A 12,930-nucleotide genomic window follows, 5' to 3' on the forward strand; every position below is an offset into this window, starting at 1 on the left:
CAGGTCGCACAGTATCTCTGCCAGGTTATTTCAGTGCAGGCCCAAGAGAGGGGCTATATTCTCCTTGTGAGGAGGCTGTCCATGTCATATGGAGGAGGAACATCCTGTGGACTGGCCTGGCCTCTGGAAGATGCAGAGGCCCTCCTTTTTCCCTCTCCTTTCCTCCCTCCTTTCCTCCCTTCTGCAGTCATCACCTCCTCACAGTCTGTATACTTGCCCAACCACATTCCTGTGGCCTTGCTGTCCCATCCTGGAGCAGCATGCTCCCTGCCTGAACACTCTCACTCCAGACAGTCCCTCCTATGCCTTCTCTGGCACCCAGTTTAATACCTTCCTACTATTCACACACCCCCATCCCCCCTACACTAGAATGTATGGGACAGGCAGCTGGAGGCAGTGGTGTGGTCTGTGCTAGCTATTGCCACATTCCTGTCACTGTGGTTAGCCATTGAGCATGAGTGGAGGTAGGAAGGTGGCTTTGTGCAGAGGGGCTCCTGGAGATGCTTTAGTAAAGGGCTTTGCAGCCAGCGTTTCTGTGTACCTCAGCCCACACTGGGACCCCAAAAGAGTAAGCACTCAAGGTGTTGAGATTCTCAGGATGAGAGAGAAATGTCCTATTGCCCAGCCCAGGTCACAGTCTCAAGTGATGAGGCTCGGGGTCCAGCCCAGGCTGCCTAACTTCAGGATAGGACTGTCCCAAATCAGTAGTTCTCAGAGCTTCTTTATTGGCCCAGTCTCAGAGGAGGATCACTTCAGAGCCAGGATGCTAAGAGCTGTCCTACAAAGCCCCAGCTTGCAGTGGCTGAGTCCTGATCCAGGTATGTCCCCCCATCTCGGGAAGGTGCGTCCTGATCGGTGAGAGATCACATGGGCAGACCCTTGAGCTGCTGCCAGTGCGCTGCTGCACACCGCAGGGTGGATGGCTGGAGTGGGTCCTTCTTTACTGCTGCCAGCTGCTGTGTGTGCCAGGCTCCCCACGTCAAGCTCTCACCTCATGGAGGTCCCCAATAGTTGTCACCTGACCTAGGTGCAGGCTCTGAGAATACTAGCTGCTCTGTTGCCATGGCTACATGATAGGCCTGGGAGGGCTGAGGACTGAATGAGAAAATACAAGAAGGGAAAGACCTTGGGGCCCCCAGATGCAGCATCTGCCACCCTTCCCTGTACTTGGCATGCACAGACAGCCCTGCACAGGGTAAGGCTGCTCCTGCCTATGCTAGCTACAAATAAACAGATAAACACATGACTACATAGAAGTTGGTATTCTGTAAGCTGGAGCAGTTGCCTTTGCAGGTAGACAGTTGCCAAGCTCCTAATTAGGAGAGGAGTTCTGCGACAGAGAAAAATGTGGTAAATTTTTTTCTTCTTTTTAAAGTGAATACATTGCATGTACACACACACACACACACACACACGAGAGAGAGAGAGAGAGAGAGAGAGAGAGAGAGAGAGAGAGAGAGAGAGAGAGAGAGAGAGAGAGAGACTGGGGAGAGGGAGAGAGGGAGGGGAGAGGGAAGGAGAAAGGGAGGGGGAAGGAGGGAGGGGAGGGAAGAAGAGGGGGAGCAGACACACAGACACAGACATACACACTGAGAAAGAGAGATTTTATTATGTGAAGTAGTTCCATGATGCCAGAAAAAGAAGGTTATGTGAGCTTATAATGAGTTCTAGCTTTAGAAGCAATCAAAGGAATAATTGTACAACTTAAACACTGACTAAGGGTGTTTCCCAGTGTCCCTTGCTTCTACTCTCTGTGGCTCATATTAGGGGTTGGAAGCTGTGCTGTCTGCAACCTTTCAGCACACTGGCTAAGGCTGTTCTATCCTAGGTAGCTGGCATCTGGGTAGAGGCCCCAGGGCTTGTAGACTCCCTCCCCCGCCCATGCCTTGCCTTTATCATTCACCAAAGGACAGTAGGTCAACTTCTGCCTGGAAATGGCTTCTTGGCCTAGCTCCAACAGAGGTGGAGAGTGAGGTCTAGATCTCTGGCATATATCCCAGTGTGCCTGGGAGTCAGATCCTAACAGAAACTGAGGCCTGCCCAGTAGCCAGTGATAGGCCAGCTACCTGCCCCAGCTGTCCATTGTCAGCAATAGGCCCAGCAAGATGTCCCAGCCCTTCTGCACCTGCCCAGTCCTGCCACTGTAAGGCTGCTTCCTGCTCTGCACCCTTCTTCCACCAGTGATGCTTGTCAAATAAGGATGCAAAGATGCAGCTGTTGCCACTCCTTTCACAGCATCTCCTGTAGAATGCATGGGGCTGCCTGCCAGACTGGTCCATTTCTTAGTGCTCAGTATCACCAAGGCAGTCATCCAGTCCCCAGCTATTTGGTCTTTGACGTAGCCTAGCTTTTATGGAGCAGGCACTTTTCTCTGAACAGCACTGGGAGGGTCTTTGACCACAAGAGAGGAAGGGGTCCTGGTTTGTGTTGGGAATGAGTTTGCTCTGTCCATACTCTTGGAAGGTATAGGGTCTGTGGGAACGATGGTCATCTGCAGTGAACCACCTCGTCCCCCAATATCAGGTCTGGGGTTGCTTTTGTTCGAGCTGTGGTTTCTCTTTATCCAAAATGGGTGCCTCCCATTCGTCAGTGAGGCCTGAAGAGATACCACCAGGCAGACAGGGATCAGAGCCAAGGCCAGAAGACATAGGGCTTGAGTTTTTCCAGTACCCACAGCCAACCCATATGCCAGGTGGTGCTGTGGGGTCACGGGTACGAGCCAGATGTTATAGAGACATCTAGAAAAGAGAAGTGTCTGCAGAAAATCTGGTTGGATTCCAAGAGCCAGAGAGTGAGATTGCATCTGCATACATGATACAGTTCCAGCCTCCGTTTTGCCAAGTGTGGGCTCTGACCCCTGTTAAGAAGGTTCCGCCTTTTTTGCAATGGCCTCGCTGCACAGAGACCCTGGAAGCCTGAGTCCTCCACATTATCCATGGTGTGAATTTACTTGCCATGTGTCTAAGCTCATCCCATAGATGCCCCACTGTTCCTGGTGCTGAGTTCAGCATAAGTTGACTGAGCCAGTTGTCTCACCACCTAGGACAGCTCTCCCTGGCTCCTCTGTCCTAGTGGTTCGAACAGACACTGCTGTATAATAGTCTGGGATGTCAGAAGTTAGATATGGTGCCTGCAGCCTGTGATGGGTGGCCACACCCAGCCTAGCCACAGTTAGAGGGATCCAGGACCCAGGCTTTCTGTGAAACCCCTCTGAGGCCATGGTTGTACTGCAGTGAATTTAGAATCCCTCAGCCACTGTCTGTCTAAAATGTCTCACCCAAAACCTGTGTGTGTGTGTGTGTGTGTGTGTGTGTGTGTGTGTGTGTGTGTGTGTGTAAAATAGTGTTTATATATAACAAACTTAGTAATAGCAGGCAGCACTGCCCCAAGCTGGGGATTCCCATGCAGTAAATACCCTTTGTACAGGCAATGCACTAAGCTGTAGGGATACATAGTGTCCATGGGGCCTTGCAACCTGGACCCCTGGGCTAAGGGATCAGCAGATTCTTGGTCATGTCAGTCTTTTGCTTTTCTGTCGTCTTGCTAAGGCTGCGGTAGAGTGTTCTATCCATCAAGACGACACAGACATCAGTGTCTTTGCTGCTAGATCAGCAGGAAGTGATGCAGTGTCCATGCCTGATCTATCCATGCAGCAGCCCCCCCTGGGTCTCTATCCTAGGGGAGACCACTGTCCTTGGGTCCTTGGGTGATGGCCAGCTCCCATTGTGGGTAGTGACTGGGGGTGTAGTTAGCCTGAACCTGGGTTTGGGCGCTGGCTTTAAGTGCATAGCTTCATATGTTTTCACGATCTCTACTGTGTAATCCTAGTGAGTGAGCAGCACAGTGTAAGGAGATGAGTGAGTCCCTGGGTAAAATGTGCTGGGACTGGGCTGACAGCAGCAGGGCCAAGGTTGGTGTGGAGAGTCAGAGCCTGGTCTCTGACAGGGTTAGAACCAGTAACCTTGGAGTCTGTGGAGTTAGAACCTGGTCCGGGGCCAACTGAGCTAAGAGCAATTGTCTCATGACAACACTGAGTTGGGATCCCACTCCCAGGGCCCGCAGATGTTGAGAAGGACCTGCTGACCAGCCAGCACCCCGTTGTCCCATCTACTGTTGTCCCCAACTGATACTATGGACAAATTGGAGCTGACCAGAGCTGAGACCCCAAGCTTCTCTCTACCTTCCTGTCCATGGCTGGTTTCTCGCCCTGAGCAGCCACCCTCCCTGAACCGTACTTAAGCCCAGTAATTGAATTGCAATTGATAGTACATGCCGGTTTAAGATCATGCTAATTGCTTCATTTCCCAGAACACTCCTAAAAAGAAAATGAATTTCCCTGTAATATTTGCGGTGGGGTGAAATGACCCTTGTGGAAATCAATCCTCGCTTCATGATGAGCTATGAGTGCTGGGGCAGGGGCCACCTGCACTCCTCCTCGCCTGCCTCAGCAGGTGTAAGGAGGGTCCCTGGCCTGGGCTTATGCCAAACGTGATCCAGGTAAGGGAGCAGACATGACTCCCAGGAGACCGACTTGTTCAGGGTCACACAGCGCCAGTGTGGCACTAGGGAGAGGTAGGCAGCCAGGTAATAGGAACAGGTGTGCTCCATGCTTCCCCTCCCTGAAAGGCTGGAGAGGTCGCAGGACTGTCCTACCCCTTCAGGAGCAGAGGTGGCAGTGTGTGCCTGGCTATCAGCCCGGCCCCTGGTGCAGTCCTTGGCAGTGTGGCCGTATCCCCACATGGATATCTTGGTTACTTCAGTGGACAAAGAGTTAAGATAAGAGGAAGGAGGATGGGAGAGACCAGATGGCAAGCTGGCATGAGGAATCCAGAGTCTCCTTGGCACAGGGTCCGTACATGGTTCTCCAACTACATAGAACCACCCTGTGCCTGGATAGAAGTGGGGCTACTACCCCCAACCCACTCACCTACCCACTTCCTCCCTCACCTACTCCCACAGACGTAACCTGCTCATCCTCCCTACCAGTGAACCCTTGCCTGCTGGCTACTTACCCTGCCACCCATCATACACCTTCCTGTCCCCTGTCTCTTGGATTTGCTCAGCAGAACCCGTAGGACTCATATTTATACCCAGGGAGAAGTCAGAGCCTTCTGTCAGGGAGCTCCTAGCAAGAGGGAATGGACTGTCACTGGCGTGGTGGCTCTATAGGTAACATGGATGTGCTGTGCCATCGATAGCCTCTGGCCTCCATGACATGCCACCACCCAGGTGCAGGGAAAACGTGTTTGCTCTAAACTGCACCTGGGCTGTGTAGGGCCCCGGGGTTTCTGGGTGCATAGCGGGAGCTTGTGGTTCTGAGTGAATACCAGAACTGAGGAAACTCCAGGTCTCTGAGTCTCTGGAGGCCCCTCGTGAATTGACTTGCAGGCCCACAGTGCTCACAAGTCTTCCTTCCTCAGGTGAGGAATGGTCATTTTCACCACACTAGAGCAGTGGCTGTGAGAGGCGAGGAGAGCTGAGAATGCTGGGTGTCTGTCCTCACTGAGGCTCTCTAGACAGGACAGCGAAGATGTCAGGCCTTAGCAGTCTGTCCTGCACAGCTTGGCAGAGCACAGGCAAGCCTCAGGTTCCATCTCAACTTCTGCCACGCCACATCTAGGGTAACCATCTGACTCCTGCTTAGCGCCCTCATGGATGTACTTGACATGCAGAGCATGGGGCATGGGCTGTGGTTAGGCCACCCCACTTGAAGAACTGCAGGTCACAGCAGAGAAAAGTAACTCCCTGTGCTGAGTGTGAGGCTAGGTAGCCTTGGAGTTTGCCCGTTGGAGGAAGGCCTTTCTCCACTCTCTTCTTCCCTCCCTCTTCCTGTAGGCTGAACCCAGACCTGGAGAGTGGGTGTGTGAGTGAAGCTGCCTTGGAGAGGTAGGGCATCTAGTGTCCCTCCTGTGCCTTCTGCTACCGTGCCTATGGGCCACTCCTCACTGCTGTGGAAGTGGGTAGATCCAGGAGGGAGCTCAAGCTTCACTGGCCACGCCCACCGCTTTCTCAAGCTCAGATTGAGGTGGGTGCTGTGACTAGCCCTATTTCATAGTGTCTTCACAGGCTGATGCTTAGGACTCGAAGCTATCCTCCACTGCCCTTCCTGACACCTGTGCGGATGGTTTGTGTTCTTCGCTGGGCCTCTTTAGCCCACAGTGCTCTGGGCCACTCAGGATGCTGGCTTGTGTCTGTGCCGCCTCCTTTCTCCACCACCATCTTCAGAGCCAATCCTGATGGACTGTCCTATCCCAGGAAGCTGCTGGGAGGAGGTCAAAGTCAAGCCCTAAGAAGAGGGCCAGCTCCTTTCTGACCTCTCACAAACCAAAGGACAGCATCAGCTTTTCAGCAAGCAGCTCTGGCCGTGACACTGCAGTGTTTCTCTTCCATGGTGCCTGCTGCTACTGCACACGGTGCAGGAGACACATGGCTCTAGGACAGGCCTCAGACCCTGCCTGCAAGCTCTCTACCTAGGAGGGAAGCAAGAACTTACTAGAGTCCCCCATCTCCTGGTGTAAGGCATAACCCAGGCTTCCCTGACTCCCAGGAGATTAGCTCACTCCCAAGCCCTAACGACCCTTCACTCACCTCCCTCAGGCAACATGATTGACACTGGTGGTCTCTGATGCCCTGAGTTCACCTCCCTCAGGGAACATAACAAACTGGTGGTCCTGACGCTCTGGGATCCTCATGAGAGTGGTCTACATATTACTGATAGTTTTCTGAATTTGTTGACTTACTAAGAGTCGGAAGCAGGAAGGAAGTGGTCCTGGAGCTCTGTGACAGGAGGTGGGGCATTGCATTGGAGGCCCAGATACCCTGTGCCAACCATACCCCTCAAGATTAGCACCAGCCTGGATATTGGCCAGAATGATGCTTTAAGAGCTGAAGACCAAGGCTCTGAGCTGGCAGAAAGACTGGGTCTCCTGGGATACCTGGTCCTTGAGGTGGCCAAGCAGAGCACCTGCTGTCATCTTGTCTCTGACGAGGGCAGGACCCGTGACCTAAGTGATCAAGTATGTCTCTCAGAACCACGAGGCACCAATGGGCCAGGGGTGAGGGTGACTGTGAGGCCTTTAAAGGCAGCATGTGCCTGAGATGGGTGTGCCTGGCTGACCAACCTCATGACTATTGCCCAATCATGTCCCCATACAGATCCAGGACATGTACTCACTCCTTTTGCTCACCTGAGCATTGTAGGGCATGCGCCCCAGTGCCCTCTAGGACTGCATGGGAGGCTGCTGGCTGTAGAGTGGGGTCTCTGGATATCTGATAAACCCAGGAAGTACTGAGTTTGAATGTGAGGTATGCCATAGCCAACTGAACTTACCCATCTTCCTGTGGCCCACAGCCTGTGTGCAGAGCCCTTGGAGCACTGTTTTTGTTTGTTTGTTTTTTTTTCTTTTCTGAGTAGGAAGTCCCAGGCTCAGATCCCCTGGCATGGAAATGGAGCTGTATGAGATGATTAGAAAAGCCACCCCCTTTCCCTCCTGCCTCAGCATGTAATGTACAGGTCAGCTCAGGGCCATGTCTTGGTGTGGGAGGATGCCTACAGGACAGACAGGATAGCAGGTAGATCAGTGGACTAGGTGGGTGGACAAAAGGCGGCTGACTAGATGATGAATCCAAGGTGTTGGATGATGTTGGAGGGGCTGTGGTCTGGCCCTGGTGTGAAAGAAAACATTTCAGCCATAGAACCTTCGACTACTCAGCCCCTAATGGCTGCAGTGCCAAGGTTCTTTGCATAAGGCTGCCACTGGGATTTTCCCAATAGTGGCCGGCATAGCCTGATGTTTCTGTCTCCTTCTGTTAGCCAGCCAGGAGGACGAGGCCCCCCACCAGCCTATGGATGGGCCAATCTGAACCCGAGCCCTTGGACTTCTGTGCAGTCTTCCATGCATCCGTGTCCTTGTTCTCACCTGTATTTCCAACCTCAGCATCCTCTGCAGCCACATGCTTGGAGACCTTTGGCCCTTCCTTGTCCTTGATGCTAATACCTGTACTTCCTTTGCCCTCTCTGGAAGGACCCTGGAAACAGCAGCTGAACCCTACACCTTTGAGCAACAGCTGTTGGACTTTCATGGGCAGCAGGATACCCTTCTGGCCAGCTGGTCCCAGCAACAGAACGCACCGAAGGCCGGGCACAGCCAGCTGCCGTAGCAGCTGAGGAAGCAAAGCCAGTGGCTGGCTGCTGGTGTCAAGGCCGTCAGCTGAACCCTTGAGCACTTGGTGTCAGGATGCCTAGCTGAGGGAGCCACATCCTTGGTCCCATACAGTGTCCCAGCTGATAGAACAGCACAGGGACCCACCTGATGCTCCTGTGATGGAGTACTACCTGTGCCTGGAGGTCTTCTTGGGAATGGTCTTAAAGGTGGACAAGGAGATGTAGGTTGGGAGACGGGCTTCAGTTCATCCTCAGCACCTAGCTGGGAAAAAAGATGCCATGACCAGACCCCTAGGGAGCCAGGACAGCTGGGATCCCAGAGGCTGGGAGTTGACAGAAGACACTTCCCCATGCATGCATGCTGCTCTCCTCTCCTAATCTTTCCCCCACACTCTACAGGAAAGAGGCTTAGCACAAGCCTGCAATGCCAGGATATACTCAGGGGCAACCCTAATGGAGGAGGCAGGGCAGTGAACCTGGCCTCCCATTGTTACAGTGAGCCAGTGCCAATGGCCTGAGCCATCATGGGGCATTTCTCAACAGACCTCAGTGGATGTGGAATGGGTCTCCTTAAAGCCTTCACCCTAATATTCAGGTGAGCCAGGAGGCCTGGGTACTTGTTCCAAAAGTTCTAGAGCTTTCCCTTCAGCGTCACCTTTGTGGTTATAGATGCCTGTGTATACTGCATTAAGCCCTGTGTGCTGTGGGCTACCATTTTGCACCTGACATGTCCTGAAAACAATAATTTTCTTATGTGATCGCAAATCAATGGCAGAAGCTGCAGCAGTGTTGTCAGTACACGAGATCCTAGAAACTGGTCCCTACCCTGGTGCATGGTGAATGGCTCTTCTAGTCTCCCAGCAGGGCAGCTAGTTAGTCTGGTCTCAGACTTTCCTCTGTTTACCCCAGGCTTCATGCTTCTGGTTCCAGTTGGCAGGGCACAGGCCATAGCATCACAGGCTAGGTGGCCTAGGGAACCAGGTCTGGCCACCAGAGGCCATGGTTTGCCAGGATCCCCAGTCTGACCCCGATGGAGGAGGTCAGAAGCCATACTGGCTTGGGTGGAATAGCATCTTGAAGTAGACGGAAGCTTTCTCTTGACTTACACATCACATGGGTGAGCAGTGCCCGTGAGTTCTGTCTAGGAAAAAAAAAATCTAGACTTTATGGCCGCACATTCTGCTGCCCTTGACCCTGTGCCTGGCTCTCCTGCCTCACCCCTGCCCTGGGGTACATGATGCTGTTCCTTCTGTAATTTCAGTCCCTTCTCAGGAAGGCCAGCCTGCTCTCCTGTTCTGTAAATCCCAGAGGTCCTTCTCAGTATCACCAGCTCTGAGAAGTCTTTGGGAGGGGGGTTGTCTCCATTTTAAGTTCTGGTTTACTGAAAATACCAGTGTGGCTAACATTTGCCCCTCCTTAGAGACCACTTTCTAGTGTTAGGGATTTAGCTAGTGTTTAGCTCTACTCTAGTTTAAGATGAGCCCTAATACTATCAGTGCTCACAAATAGAGATCCCACCATAAGTTACACACCAAGCTGTGGTTCCAGCTATACAATGAGCCCCAAGCCTGCTCATATACTGATCAAACAGTCCCAGTTCCATTCATACACAACCCTGGTCCTGGTCATGCAAAGCCCTGGCCTTGAACACATGGAGCCCACACTCAGCGGCGTTATTACTGTTGTTGTTGTTTTTCAGAGCATCCCCTGTGCTGTGTCATGTATTAGGTGTTGAGGACTCAGGTGACCAGAGCAGACCAACACTCCACCACAACCCCAAAGTTCATAGTATGTTACAGAAAAGGAATTCTAAGCAAAGCCAAGTGCATATATGGTAAAAACTCTGTTTAGCCAGTAAAACAGACAGCTGCTTCAGACAGAAACTTCAGTCTTGTCTCAAAGCTGGCATGATGTCCTACACGTGAAATAAACGTGAAGGTTGAGAGTCACAACTGGCAGTGAGCCTGAGGTCCAGGTGGCTTCAGCTACCCCCATCCACTGTGGTCCTTATTAGCTCAAGATATCTGCAGGACCGTCACCATCACACTGATGTCCTGAGCAGCTGGAGGTATGGATGGCATGGAGAAGAAGAAGGCATGCCCGTTCCAGAAGGATGTCTGTTTGCTTCTCCATCCAATTGGCTGGGAAGTGGATGCTCACACTTAGCTGCCATAGAGCTGGGAAATAGTTCATATTTTTAGCCCCTAGTAGGGATTTTGTTACTAAAGGGAAAAAGACATGCTGGGTTAGGTGCCCAGCAATCTGCCAAACTTGGGAGAGCTGGGGCCCGTGTGGTCTAGAGGGTTGGGTATGCCTCCCTCAAGAAAAGATGGTTCAGCAAGGCTGGAACAGGAATTTTGGAGAAATATCTGTGAGTCCTGCAGATGACAGGGAAGGAGGAGTCAGAGGCAACCTGAGTTGAGGGGAGTGCTGGGAGTGGGGCTCTTCCTATGTGTGCTAGTGCTGGGGAGCAGGGCTCTTCTTGTGTGTGCCAGTGCTGGGGAGCAGGGCTCTGAGCAGAGGCAGGATGGCTACTGTGTCTGCCAGTGCTCCTTTCAGTAGCTGCTGAGAGCCCTGACAGCACCGGGGGAATAGGCTTTGGCTTGATCTCCAGCTTAGGGGCTTTTATGGGAGAAGACCAAGTGGGTGCAGGGATACTGTCCTCAGACTCAGGCCTGGACTCGATACTGCTCTCCTGGGAGTGGGCAGGAGGGCTGGCCCAGACTTGCTGGGAAGGAGAAAGTGTGTGTGTGTGTGTGTGTGTGTGTGTGTGTGTGTGTGTGTGTGTGTGTGTGTGTGTGTGTGTGTGTATGAGACTAGAGTCACCAGCCTGAGTGTTTGATGGTGTTCTCAGGGAATATTTTAGCTGGCTGATGGAACTCCAGCTCTAACGGCCTTAGAGAGGCCAGGTAAGCATATGTCATATAGATTAAGAGGGTCTTCACAGCCTGCAGCTTACTGTCGACTTCTTGGGACTGGGCTCTGAGGAGGGAGCGTGTAGGCAGAGTTCTGGACACCTGCCAGCTAACACAGAACTTAGGAGGGACAAACAAATAATCTAACGAGGAAGGCAGGAGGGACAGGAGGTGTGCCCTAAAGGCATCCAGAGTCTAATTGGAGGGTTTCTAGAGAGTTTCTGTCAGCCTCAGGTACATTGGGAAGGCCTCAGTGAAGCAAAGACAGAGAGGATCCTGACTTTGGATAGCTAGAGGGGACAGTGATCGTGTCAGGTGGTGGCAATTTCTGGACTGTCTGCGTAGAGCCTAACAAGGTCTGCAGTGTGTTTCAGAAGAGGGTGTCTGGGAGAGTTTCCTTCAGAGCCAGGAGATCCCCATCACCTCACCAAGCATCCCTCTTGACAGAACAGAGCGGTGAAGTGGCATCTAAAATGGGGAGAGCTTTGATTTCTGGGTCCCAAGCCCACACTTGGCCCTATGCTGTCTGGTCAGGCATGTGAGGCGTTTCCTACAGACCTCATCCTTCTGACTCCAGCGAGCGGACTCTCCACTCCCCTTCCCTTTGTTCCAGGTCATCAGAAGGAGGAACCTGGGTGATCTGGCCTGCTGCTGCGTGGCAGGCATCACAGCAAACTGCGGAGTACCGACAAAGCAGCTCTCAAGCATTCGCAGCTGGCACTGACCTTACCCTCGTCCTTTCCTCTTTCCCTGTCAGAAGTGCTGGTGGGAAGGAAGCTTATGGAAGTAGATGCAGGTAGGTGTGCAGGGGACTCTGTGAGCCCCAGGTGACCCCCACACGATGGGCCAGGCCATTGGGTGGAAATAGAGCAGGGCCTGACAACAGAAGCAAATGACCGTACAATCCCAGATTCTAGCCCTTGGTGGCTAATCAAACACAGTAACATTTCTGTGAAATATTTTCAAAACATAAACAAACAAACAAACAAACAAACAAATCACAGCAATTGAGTAGTCGGTGATGACAGCAATAGCTAGGCATGTCCAGAAAGCCAGCGTTGCTTTGATCTGAATGGGTGCGGTGTGGGGAAGGATGTGGGGCGGCTTGCTATTGATGTACCAGGATGTCTATTACAAACAGATCTGGTTATCCTGTGGCTCTGGGTCTCTGTGAAGGTAGCATATCATAGCAGAACATGTGACAGCAATGCCACTTGCTTCATCAGCCAGGAAGCCAAGAGGAAGAAGAGCGATAACCGTCCTTTGGGAACACATTTCCAGAATATCTAAGGATCTTCCACTTGTCCCTGTATCCTGAACATTCCACTGAAGCATCACCCTAGGGACCAAGTTTTGAACATGAATTTTTTGTGGACGTTCTCTAGACTAACACCATAGCAAGTGGGCTAAGCTATGTATGAATGAGCAAGAAGCCAATGGGATGGGGCCTAAAGAACTTACAGCAGCTAGGGCTGTGGTCCAGGCCTGTAAGCTCAGCTCCTGGGGGAGGTAAGAGGCTTGCAAGTTCAAAGCCAGCCTTGGCTATAGAGAGAGTCCCTACCTCGAAAAGTAAACCAGGCTGTCAACGTGGCCTCATATTAGACCATTTTCACACACAGTGTTCTAGGTTAGAACCCCAGAAAGGGGTGGAGGAGGGGGTAAGGTCTGGGACAGAAGCTAACAGAGATGGAGGCTGTGGAGTGAGTTAGGAACCTGTCATCTTCCTAATGACGGTCCTCAAAGAAGAGAGTAAGTTGGATGGAGGAAAACCGGTGAGTGGAGATGGAGTATCAGATGTGATCCAGAACTGCAGAGACCAGATAGCCCCAATGATCCCAAGCCCCCCAAAGA

At 52.2% G+C, this 12,930-nt stretch overlaps 1 pseudogene across 1 annotated transcript in view; it reads left to right on the forward strand.

The window, feature by feature from the left end:
• The window catches only part of LOC311579076 (large ribosomal subunit protein eL37-like), a 219,457-nt pseudogene that overhangs the window by 79,458 nt on the left and 127,069 nt on the right, over positions 1 to 12,930 (forward strand). The window contains exon 5 of the transcript XR_014783680.1: positions 11,693 to 11,875. The product of XR_014783680.1 is annotated as a large ribosomal subunit protein eL37-like (transcript). The remainder of the gene's footprint in view (positions 1 to 11,692; positions 11,876 to 12,930) is intronic.

The sequence above is a fragment of the Acomys minous genome (genome assembly GCF_964271855.1).
Source record: "Acomys minous genome assembly, chromosome: 12".
NCBI lineage: Eukaryota > Metazoa > Chordata > Mammalia > Rodentia > Muridae > Acomys > Acomys minous.